The 12,273-nt window shown below is 53.4% G+C and overlaps 1 long non-coding RNA gene across 6 annotated transcripts; it reads left to right on the forward strand.

Annotated features, from left to right (window-relative positions):
- The first annotated feature begins 5,202 nt into the window (after nt 1-5,202).
- LOC124516220 (uncharacterized) lies at nt 5,203-11,845 on the forward strand. Of its 6 annotated transcripts, XR_006963002.1 has the most exons (5): nt 6,467-7,241; nt 8,220-8,526; nt 8,833-9,245; nt 10,403-10,591; nt 10,900-11,844. It is a non-coding gene; the product is annotated as an uncharacterized LOC124516220 (long non-coding RNA). The 6 variants fall into 6 exon arrangements; XR_006963000.1 differs by lacking the exons at nt 10,403-10,591; nt 10,900-11,844 and adding an exon at nt 5,203-5,389 and having other exon boundaries at nt 6,681-7,241; nt 8,833-9,547; XR_006963001.1 differs by lacking the exons at nt 10,403-10,591; nt 10,900-11,844 and having other exon boundaries at nt 6,440-6,530; nt 6,681-7,241; nt 8,833-9,547.
- The last annotated feature ends 428 nt before the right edge of the window (nt 11,846-12,273 follow it).

Here is a 12,273-nt window from a genome sequence, read left to right on the forward strand (position 1 = left end):
GCTAGGCAGGGATCTCCGGGTGGGGGGGGGCGGGGGCAGTGAAGCAATGTCTTCTGGAAATGCTTTTGCTTTCCTAATAACAGGGAACACCTATCATTGTTATGACTGGTACCACCTTTTCTCTTTCTTCTCTTCTTGACTGCACATGTGAAGGCTGGGGCAGGGGCAGCCACCTTTGAACCATGAGGAAATAAATGACCGAGATCACCCTGTCATCATTAACAACTGTCCATTTCTGGACTTCCTGTTATGTATATCCTGTGTTCACGTAAGCCTCTGTAGTCATTTTCTTTTTTTTAATTTTTTTCAACGTTTTTATTTATTTTTGGGACAGAGAGAGACAGAGCATGAATGGGAGAGGAGCAGAGAGAGAGGGAGACACAGAATCGGAAACAGGCTCCAGGCTCTGAGCCATCAGCCCAGAGCCTGACGCGGGGCTCGAACTCCTGGACCGCGAGATCGTGACCTGGCTGAAGTCGGACGCTTAACCGACTGCGCCACCCAGGCGCCCCTCTGTAGTCATTTTCTATTGCTTGCAGCTGAATATCATTCCTACCCGGTACGCCTATTCAGGAGCCTAGCCTCAGATTTCTTTGATCTCCTCAATTCCAATGACTCTTACCTCTGCTCCGTTTCAGCACCATACCATCTCCAAAGCTTGGGCCTAGAACTATCCACGCCCAAAATATCTGGTCGTCACCTAGAACTATTCCATGCCTGAAATGTCTGTTACAAACTGCTCATATTCTGAGCCCAACCCTGATCCTTCCTCATTCCTGGGGTGATGGTAAGAGGGAGCCATTGATTTGGAATTGGGCAGTTATTTTGGACTCCTTGTGGAAAGGGTCAGGTTCTTCAGGCCAGTTCTTATTAATGTTTCTCTCCAGTGTTCACCCTGCTATGAACTATGTGTTTCCCCTGTGTGTCACACAGGCCCCCCCACCCTCCCTTGTCTCTGGTCAAGTCCAGCCCTTCTACCAACACACTCGATCCCGTTTCCTCTGGTGCCTCCAGAATTTACCCCATCCACTCTTATTGCCCTCTGATGTCTTCAACCTCTCCCCACTTACCCTCCACCTGGAAACAGGCCCAAGCCCCCGCCCACTCCCCACAAGCACCTTCCTTTGACCTTGTACTTCCTCTTTCCTCTCCTTTTGCCCTGAGCTTAATAGAACAGCCATCTCCACTGGGTAGAAGTCCCTCACCACTCAGTCACTCCCCATCCACTCTGCCTCTATGACTGTTCACAGAGCTCTCCAATGAGTTCCAGATTATCAAGCCCACTGGACACATTTCATTCCCTCTCTCTCTGGACTGCTTTGTTGATTCGACATGGTGACCATGATCTCATTCTTGGGGCTTCCCGCTTCCTTGGCTTCCAAGATAGCCTCTGTCTTGTTTGGCAGTCCTTCTACTCACTAACCAGTGCTTCTGAGACTCCCTGATGGAGGCTCAGGGTCTTGAGACCTGAGTCTTGACTCCTCAGGGTCCTGTGCTCAGTGTGGTCCTCTTTTCTTTCACACCCTGCCTCCTTTCTCATCCACGTTAGAATTTCTATGACCTCTATGGTGTCAGTGCTTTGATATATACCTTCAGCCCTGATACTGCTTCTAAGGTTTAAAAAATTATTCTATCACCTGTAGATTATATCTCTAGCTGCCCCATGAACATGGCCGCATGGCTGGCCACCAAAGCCAAGTTCCTCGGGATGACATATGTGCCCTCGGGTCTCAGTTCCTGCTCTTTCTTTTGTCTTACTCCCTGCCTAGTCATTCCAGACCCTCTGGGCTTCCCAGCCCATGGCGTGATGCCTCATGCCTCTGCATTTTGATACACACAGCCTGAAACTCCCTTTTCCGCTTCCGTCCCTGCCTTATTCTTACTCACCTTCAGTGCTCACCTCGGGCGTCACCTCTCTGCCAGGAAGCTTTACCTGTCTGGCGTCCTGAGGCAGAGCCACGTGCCCCCCTTCTGGGTGTGCCTTTACCACTGCACGTATCCCAGCACATACCAGACCCAGTCTGTCTCTGTCTCTCTCTCCCTCTCTCTGTCTCTCTCCACCTCTCCATCTCTCTGTGTCTGTCGTTCTCTCACAGCCCCCACCTCTCTACACACTTGTGCCACGGTCCCCTTGACGGCTTGTGGAGCTTTGCCTCACGTGCGGCACTGACACATGTCACCTCCCAGCTGCACTGCCCACGAGCTAGCTTCCGAAAAGCCGCAGCACCTCTGGAACTCGGGACTCACTTCCACATCCCCAGGAGAAGATGATTAGGTCACGTTGGGCCAGGGACAATCCATGGGAAAACTGGAGAGGGATCTCCTGAAACACAAGCTGCCTATGTGAGCTGTGGCCTGGAAGGAAATGATACCCATTTCTAGCCTAACTGATTAAAAAAAAATAAACCATGAAAAAGAAACTTCTAGAAAACAGCACTAAAGTTGGCTTCTTTTCCCCATGACCAGAGCCAGGGTCTCTGAGTGGATTATGTTTCCTCTGAAGTTATCTGGGCAGGGCTGTCAGAATTTGGATTGATTCTTTGCCTGAACTCCTCTTCTTTGAGGGCTCACAGCAATGACATTGGCCCAATCCTCAGAGTTGGTTTCAAGAAGGCCTGAATTGGCAGAGTTTCCTCGGGTGGTCCTGGGATCCGGGGAGAAGCCTTGCTTTGACTTTCTTGGGCCCTTGCTCCTGGGAGACTCGTTGGGTCGTCTGGGGAGGGAGAGGCACAGGTTCAGACACCCAGGGATCTCTGGGGTCTCAAGGGGCAAATGGCCACGCGTATGGCAACGCTGGGAGAGAGGACCACTCAGTAGGGTGCCTGGCAAGGCAGAAGGGAAACACAACCAAATGCCTTTCCTCTGGGAGCACACGGTGAGAGAGACGCGCCCCTAACTGATCTCTCCGGCCTCATCCCCTTTGCTACTTTGTTTATCTTTATAGAACTTCAACTCTGACATGCCACGTAGCTTACTTCCTTACTTATTGTTTTGTCTCCCTCACACACACTAGAAGGTAGCTTTCGGTTCTTTTGTTCACCGCCGCATCCCCGGGACCTGGGGCAGGTGCGTAGTAGGTACTTAAGTATCCCTTAGAGGAACGAATGACATACTAGAAGCAAGGTCGTAGCAAGTGCGGAAGTTGAACCCACACTAGGGATTCAGAGACGGCTCTCTGGAGCCAGTCCAGATGTGCTTAAGCTACATCTCTGAGCATCAGCCAGGCAAATCTGGGTAGGAAGAGCAGAGAGGGGATCGCAAGCAAAGGATGGAAGGGAAGAACAGCCCGGTGTGTGCTTGGCTCACCTGCCCGCAGGGGGGGCAGGCTTCTGGATGTGGGTGTGCTGCAGTGGCTGTGGGTCACGGGCCCAGGCTGGCGGGTACTGATCGGGTGAATGAAGGGCCTGAAGCCACAGGTGTCCCTCTTCGGGGGTGGGCACCGCAGGGTGACACACAGGTGCTCACTCTCGTGTGGGGCCTCAGTGCAGGACCAGAAGGGGGGATGTGGCCCCCTCTCCCAGCAGCTGGACAGCCAGGCCCCTCTGCGGGCACCCACACTGGACCGCAGAACTGTGGCACTTTGGGATTCCGGTCTGTGACGGGAGAGGGGCTCGGGATCTTGGTCGGCAGAGGGACAGAGGGGGCCAGGACCTGGATACACGCACTCCAGACGGCACAGGATCCCCAGTGTCAGGGGAAAGCGGATGGAGACGTCAGTCCGACCGCTCACTTTGGCTGCCGCCGCTCCTGCCCCTTCCATGGGGAGTTGCTGCTGGGAAAAGGCGCTGCGTGGAAGAAGGCCTCCTTGTTCTCGCCTGGGATGATGCCCTTACTCCGCTTTGAGCTCAGACGGCAGAAGAGCCCCACCCTCAGCTTCCTGAATGTTCAGTTTACAGCCTCATACTCAGCCACTGTCTCTGAAAGCCACTCCAGGGGGGAAGCCGGGTTGTTGAAAGCCCTTGTGTTGAACCTGGGCCCTGAGACCTGTCCCCACCGTCCTCACGGTGACTTTCCCTCTGAGCGCCTTCCCGCACAGATCTTCATTTGGGACAGCCTCAGCTCATCAGAGGTGCTCATGTGACGCTGAAGCCCGAGAGCCCCGGGGCCAAGATCTGGGCTGCTTTTGTTCTGGGAGCCTCTTGGCCCTTATGCAAAGATGCCCACCCATCCCCAGGCCAGCTCTGCAGGGTCAGGGGCGATGACCTTGAACACCAGCTGCTGCGTCCTCAGAGACCATCTGTGCACCTCTGGCTCGTCGTACCTCGCTCCTGCCAGGGCCACGGGCCCCTGTGTGGTCAGCCTGGAGCTTGCACTTGGTTCCGTTAGGCGTCTGCTCGCACCCGAACTCCCCTGTTGCATTGTCCCCCGCTGAGAAGCTCCCCGTCTACACTGTAGTTCCTTCGAAGTCCAGCCCACGTGCAGCCCAGGATCCAAGCGTGGCTTTCAGAGCTGAAACCGGAGCTGAGGTTCTCCTAACCCTCAGGGTGACATAGATGTGGCCGCATCCCAGGCAGCTATGAGTATCGTCTCCCCAGAGACTTGACCAGGGAGTAGTGAGCAGGGGTGGGGTAGGGCTGGTGGCGGAGAAGGGTTCCCCTCTACTATCACCTGGCTCTTGTTAGACCCTATACACCTCCCACTGACTGGGACATACATGAGGTTGCTTTGTACCCTCCCTCCCACCCCCACCTGCTTTGCTCAGGCTTTGTTCTGCTTTTTCCTGGGCTGGAGGGGGTTTCTACACAGGATGGGGAGAGCACGTTTTGTTAAAAGCTAAGTTGGAGGGAGGGCAGGGAGAGATCAAGTAATTTAGAACCTCTTTTTCAAGGCAATAGCTTGACTTGCAAGGCGATTTTTTTCCTCTATAGAAGCTGAATGGCACCTAGATGTTTTTCTTGATTTAACTTCCACAAGAAATCTTAAAGGGTCCCCAGGCAGATGGAGCACAGACCAAGGTGGAAGTTCAAGTTCTTATTAATGTTTTTTAAGCTAATGGCATACTTTGCTACGCATCCATTCCTCGTGTACAAATACAAAGTTCTTGCTCAAAAGAAAAAAAAACAAAAAAAAGAGATTTGGTTTGGCTGTCTGAGGAAAAGGGCTGAGATCTCTTTGTTTCCTTCTTCGCATTTTCTGAGTAACGAATGAGTCAAACAATGAAGGAGTCTGTTGGGGCAGCCTCTTATTCTCTCCTCTCAGGTGCCACCAGCTCTGCTCCTTTTCTGGCCTCCCTTGTGACCCACACAGCTGTCCTACAGATTGTGGAAGAATGTGGGGTCTCTACCTGCGGTCCTCTGCTGTGGAGAAGCCCTTCCTGCTGGAGACGATGCCAGGATCTCAGGACACAACCTGACTGTGATCCCTGAAGTTGTACAGGGGACACAAATGGGTGGGTTGAGGCCCTCCCCTGGGACATTTGCTCGGTGGGGTGGAGGGGCGATGATAAGGGAGAAGCAAGTTGCACTTCTCACAACTGACCGTGTGTCCTGAGTATTTATAGAGGGAAAGCTAGCAGAGGAAACTGAGTCCCTTACTCTGTGGGACTCTTTCTGTAGGATGCACGACTCACGCTCGGAACAGAGAACCATGGCGACGGTGACAAAGCGGCTCTGTCCACCTGAGCCTCAACCGGCTGCTCCCTCACCCCAAGCCACACCCATCGGCATGGGAACCCACGCAGTCCCCTTTGCCCTACGTCCCATCTCGGGCACCTAGTGGCTAAAAATCTGGGACTTGGCTCCTGAGTGGCCGGTTCAGATTCTGCCTCTGCTCCTTACTGGTTGTGTGACTTCTGTTCATCTCTCTGAGCCTCAGTTTCCTCATCTGTAAACCGGGGATCATGCTAGGACTCGGCCATAGGGTTTTGTGAGGATTAAATGAGATTGAGTTTGGAAGGGGTTAAGCATAGTACGTGGCATGCCAGGAGTCAGGGACTCTGCGGTGATTCTGGTCTTTGCCCGCCTGGAGTCCATAAGGAACCCTGGCTAAAGAGCTCTGAGCTGCAGCGGGAAGAGGGGAAGGTGTTAGACTCCGGTTGGGGAAGTAAGACTAACCCATGGTGAGAAAGTAGATACTGGCCACAAATAAATTAGGGAGGAGATACGAAGAAAAGAAAGGATTGGGGATGGCTAAGGAGGTCTTAGAGCCACTAGAGCTGGTGTCCAATGGGACCAAAAGGACCCTCTTTGAGTACGTAGAGGCCATTCTTCCGAGGCCCAGTTGGGGCTGGCTGAGGCTGGGCCAGCCTCCTGCAGACCCAGATGGTGGGCTCCAAAGATTTGACACTTCCCCAAGGCGATTTGCACTTGGACTTATTAAGCACCTGCTATGTGATCAGCATACATTTGTTGAATAGCCCCAGTTTCATGAAACATTATTCCGGGAAGTGTAAAATACGTGACTTTCAGGCTTGTTGTTAACTATATACCTAGAGGCTTCCTGGGTAGACGTCCGGCAGAGCTGAAAAGCTCGCTTGTTCTTCTGTGATGAGCACCCGATTGAGAAGTTTTTGAGGACAAACCCAGGCTTGGGTTGGCATGATTTTACTCCGCAATCACTGACCCTCCCTTATTTTCCTAGCCATGCCAAGCTTGTTGACTTAGAAAAAGCATTAGTTACAAGCTGCTGTTGTTGTTGTTGTGATTCAAATACCCATTACACTTGGTTTTGCGATTCTGCAGGAGAACGGACAATTCTTCGGAGATGCCACGTAAGGCAATGAGGGCTGCTGGGTCACCATGTCTACAACATGTCATCGGACGTTTCAAATACAGGTGGGTGGATGGAGACGAGGGCAAAAGGTCAGCAGTTGTTGCATCTGGATGGAGGCTTCACAAGTGGTTGTATGTATGTTCTTTCCGTTGTTCTCTATGTTTGGAAATTGTCGAGTAAAAAGGTGGGGAAAATACTATCTGGGTAAGGTAAGAGGAACAGCTGTCCTCTCGTGGCTGGCAGTTTTGGGCTCTAGCCGAGGACTTCCCTTCTTGTGCCTCAAGGTGCAGTGTTTCCCCTATACCTCGGGGCTCTTTAAAACTTGGGCATAGTGGCTGTTCACGACAGGTTTCCATTTTCTGCTGTCTGCCCTGGGGCCACCTCTGTGCCTCTCACTGGCTTCATCCTCGGCCGGTTGGACCTTCTGAGGAGCTACCAGACCCTGCCCTGGCTGCCATGGCAACGGAGGAGCAGCCCCTGGAGGAACATGAAAGAGAATGGAGAGCCTCTTATTTTTAAGATTCCTAGACGTGAGTTCTTTGGGGGACATGTCGCATAAACCCTGAGAATCCCTGTAAAGCACCTGTCAGCCCCAAAGCCTTGGGAAGACATCTTGGGGTCCGTGGGGGAGTCGGGGGAGTACTAGGTCCCTATCCTTAGGTTTTATGGGGAGTGGGGGGGGGGCTTGTCTGAGGAGACAGGTCTTGTGGAGGCAATATGGTCCCATTGGACTTACCGAGAGATTTATGCCTTCCTGTTGGAGTTTCAAGGGTGATTTAAACTTTGAGCTCTTCACAACTTATTCTCTCACTTTAGACCTAACCTCTACATAGCACACGATGCCACTGTGTAATAAGGTGGTCATTCATTCATTCATTCATTCCACCCACACTACCTAGTGCTTGTTTGGGGCCCGGTACGTGCCAGTGCTGCGAACACAGGGCTCCACTGTGCCTTCAAATCTGCAGTTACCCCAGGCACTGGGAGAGGAGAGCACTCTTTGGGAGGTGGTGGTCAAGGCAACGTTCTTTGGAGGGGTGGAGTCGGGGCAGGTAAAAGAGGGATCGAAATTAGATAGAGGAAGGTGCTTTCTTGCAGGCTGGGTGTGCGGGACACCATGAGTGAAGGCAGCATCTGATCAATGTGCATTCTCTAGGCGGACGGAGATTAGTGGGCCTCTGTCAGGCTGGGGAAAAACCTAAAATTAGCCCGACCAGCTGGGCCTGGGCTGTGGAGGACCCACCCCCCCTTACCCCCCTGGCCTCCTCAAATTTCAGAAAGCACGAGTGTGTGCAGGAACAGTGTGCTTTGCCCGGGTCACCAGAGGCAGAGCAGGTCACCCAGGGCTAAGCTGGGCAGGGGGTATGGCTCCCAGCAGAGATACCGTCTCTCGTATGGGCTCCCCAGTCCCGCAGGGGCCAGGCATGAGGGAAGGGGGAGCCCCTGCCCTTCCCCTCCCTCTCCTTCCTGACACTGCTTCCTCTTCTGCTTCCTCATTCCCCTTCCAGATCCGTGGGCTCTGGCAGCGTGGCCAGAGGCAGGTCAGAACATTCCCCGGGCCAGCAAGCTGTGACCGCCACGGGGCAAACCCAACTGGGACGGAGGCCTGGGCAGGCACCTTCCTGGGGTATTGGGGCAGGAGCAAGCAGAAAGCCCTATCTTCACCCACTGCACCCCGTGCCAGCCTCCTTGCTGACCTTGCCTGAAGGTCCCTCCATCAGTCACCGCAAGCAAAGAGCGGGTGCTGACATTAAGCCTTGGAGGTTGTTTGAAAAGCTAATCTTGCCTTAGAAGGCGCCGGGGCTGGTGTGAGAGGTAAGGAGCAAAGTGGCACCTTGGGAGTTGTGGGTGGAGCGGGGAGGACCCAGGTGGCGGCACTAGCGGGGGCCGGGGAGCTGGGCAGCCTCCTCAGTGTCCCCTACTCTCTCCCACACAGTGTCCACCCCACTCACATCGGATGGTTTTTCTTATGGGCTGAGCTGTGTCCCCCCCCCCCCCAGTTTCGTGTTAGAGCACCTCACAATGTGAGTGTATTTGGAGACAGGATTTTTAAAGAGGTAATTCTGTTAAAAGGAGGGTGGGCCCTAATCCATTATGACAGGAGTCCTTGGACACCCGCAGACAGAAGATCATCTAGGGACACGGGAGAAGATGGCCAGCTACAAGCCAAGGAGAGAGGCTTCTGAAGCAACCAACCCTGCAGACACGATCTTGAACTTGTAAACCTCCAGGACGGCGGCGACACAAATTGCAGTTGTTCCAGCCTCCCAGTCTGTGATGCCTGTCATGGTGGCCTTAGCCCACTAACACAGTCCCTGTCCCCGGAATGTCCTGTCTGGTGCCCCATCTTCTCATCTCTCTCCACTCTGGGGTCTTCCCTCCCGGGCCACCAGCCCCGGCTTTCACAGTCTCTGAGACAGTTGCGAATGCAAGCCTGGTCAGGACGTTTCTCGAACTGCGGGTGTGCTGGAACCTTCTGGGGAATGGAGCACAATGAGCATGAGCAGGGGGGCTCCGGAGCGCTTCCTGAGAAGGTGTGGTGAGGGTGAGCTCCCCGTGCCCTTTCATAAATGGCTCAGCATAAGCTAACGGCAGCAAGAACCTTCCCTGCACCCTGCTAGGCGGCCCACATGCCCAGCAGCAGCATCCATTGATATATGACTTTGGGGTTCCTCTCCCTACATAACTGCCTTCATCCCCTTTCCAGCGCAACGCCTTGCTTGTACGTCCCAGCCTTGGGAATCGGTGGAACATAGAATGGCCTGTCCGCGAAAGGCCTCAGCAAGTGCAAGCTGGCCCCGATTCCCAAGGAATAACAATAAAACTAGCACACAGACCCCGTCTCCCAGCTTCGCATTCCTTCTTGGGCAGAATGGAGAGGGAAGACCTTTGAGAAGCAGCGATCCGGGGTGATCTCCACCCCTCACCCATTAGTCCCATGCTCACAGCATCAGGGAGCCCCCGTGACGAGTACGTGTGAGCGATAAGAGGACGCCAGTCTGTAGGATGGGAGCCGTGGACGCTGGCCCACAGGGGCCCCCTGTGTAAATGGGAGGAGAGGGCACATTGTTGGAGAAGGGAAAAAAATCTACCTACCCCTGGCCTGCTCATGCCAGGCAGGCTCTCTAGACCCGCGGCCCCAGGCTCTGCCCTCCCAACTCTGGACTCTCCTGCCAGTTCTGGGGCCACTGCTGCTGGTGGGGGTGGTCCCGGGCCAGCCTGTTGGCTCCAGTCCTGGCCTCGGCAGGGGTCTGGTGCATCACCCATCCTCACCGTACCAAGCTCTGCTGAGAGCAGTGTGCCAGACATCTACCCAATGTCTAGTTTCCCCTTCTTCCTACCAGCGGGACCCTGACTGGGGTTGGGGGGTAGCCATGTGCCCAGGTAAAATGCTTCCTTGGATCCTTTGTAGCTAGTGGTGGCCACGTTGACCCAGTTCTGCCCAATGGAATAAGAAGGAAGTCGGCGGGGAGATATTAAAAAAAGAAATGACTCATCTGGCATGTTTGTCAGCCCTTGGCCTCTGACTGCTGACTTCACCCTATCCCTTTTTGCCTTCCTAGAAGACAGATTGGATGCCTAGAGGCACAGCAGCCATCTTTCACCCATGAGGAGAGAAGTCAGGTGCTAAAGTGTGCTGGAAAAAAAAATCTCTTCTTTGTTTAAGGCCTTGTTACTCTCTGGTTTTCAGTTCTCTGCAGCTGAACACAGTCCTCACTGAGACACAGCTCTTCCTATGCAAAGTCTGGTAGCTCCTTCTGAAATCTCAGCACCTACCCCAGCCCCAGAGCAGCCTGGCCCATGGATGGTTGGGCCTCTTCCCTGACCCCACCGCACGGAGGTGATGGCCCGAAGGTATGGGATCGCAGGTGTAGAGAAGGTGAGTGACTTGCCTTGTATCGCACAGCTAACAAGGAACAGAGTCAAGGGCCAAAGTCAGATCTTTTGTCGCAGGGGCACCTTTTCTTCTCTGATACTAGAGCTGTGGGTGTGGGGGGCTGGCGAGCAGAGATGAGGGGGTTCACAGCCCAATGAATCTGCTATGATTTCCTAGGAATAACAGATCAAATCCTCACTGAAGGTTTTGTCAAATGTTGCCTGAACAAGGCCTACCTTGACTGTTCAAAATTTCAACCCTTATTTCCGGAGTCCTCTCACCTTGCTCTCTCTTTTTTTTAAATTTCATAGAATTGATCACCTTCCAGGACACCATACGGTTTACTTTCGTTGTGTTGGCTGTGTGATGTCTACGCCTTTCTCCCCACCCCCAGGACGAAGCCCCACACAGATAAGGGTCTGGGTCTGCTTTGTTCTTTAATGCCTTTCTAAAAGCCTGGAAGCATTTCTGGCATAGAGAAAGCATTTGCTGACTGGAATTAATAGCTATGTGTCCTAAGCACCAGCTGTTCTGGGCTGACTTGTGTCCCCCCCAGTTTGCATGTTGAAGTCCTAACCCCAGGACCTCCGAATGTGAACCGTATTTTGATAGGGGTCTTTGGAGAGGTAGTTAAGTTAAAAGGAGGTCAGTAGTGTGGGCCCGGATCCAATATGACTGGTGTCCTCGTAAGAAGAACTGATTAGGGACCCAGAATGCAGAGAAGGAAGACGATGTGAAGACACAACAGGAAGATGCCCAACCACGAGCCCAGGAGAGAAGCCTTAGAAGAAACCATCCGTGCTGACATCCTGATCTCGGACTCCCAGCCTCAGAATCATGAGACATAAATCTCTGTAGTTTAGGCCACCCACCACGTCCGTGGTCCTTTGCTATGGTGGCCCTAGCACACAGATACAGCAGCCATACCTGACACAGTTTGGAGGGGTTTGTACGTGTTGTCTCATTTGATCTTAACCACGATCTGAAGAGATAGTACCTACTTTGCAGATGCAGAAACTAAGGCCAGGAAATGTTGATGCGGGGGCCTGAGGAGGCCTACGTGTTGGGGTGCTGGGCCTCATGGGGCTGGGGTGGGGGAGCCCGGGTTGCTGACCCAACAAGGGCCCCTCCTTATCTGGAGTTCTGTGGGCAATCAGGCCGGTCGTCCCTCTGCCCCACTCCCAAACACACCTCGAAACAGGCCCGTGCTAGCCCCTCACACCCCAACCTGCTCTACAGGTTTTTTTTAATATTTACTTTTTTAAAATAATTTTTTTAATTTTTTTAATATTTATTTTTTTAGTTTTGAAAGACAGAGACAGAGACAGAGCGTGAGCAGGGGAGGGGCTGAGAGCGAGGGAGACACAAAATCCAAAGCAGTTTCCAGGCTTCACGCTGCCAGCATAGATCCCGACATGGGGCTTGAATCCATGAACCGTGAGATCATGACCTGAGCCGAAGCCAGTCGCTCAACCCACTGAGCCACCCAGGCGCCCTGCTCCCAGCAGCTGTGTGCAGAGTCCTGCGATCTGAGACGCTGCCTGACGCTCTATGGGGCAGTTTCAACGCTGAGGCCAACGGAGGGAGGAGAAATAAGACAGCTTTGGGGACAGTGACCCTCAAAGCAGTTATTGCTGATGTGCTGACCTGCAGGTCTGCGCAGAGAGCCAGGTTCTCCATGAGGA

This window comes from Lynx rufus, unplaced genomic scaffold, assembly GCF_022079265.1.
Source record: "Lynx rufus isolate CCGP_SWC_20201006 ecotype Redwood Valley unplaced genomic scaffold, mLynRuf1.p SCAF_2, whole genome shotgun sequence".
Lineage (NCBI taxonomy): Eukaryota > Metazoa > Chordata > Mammalia > Carnivora > Felidae > Lynx > Lynx rufus.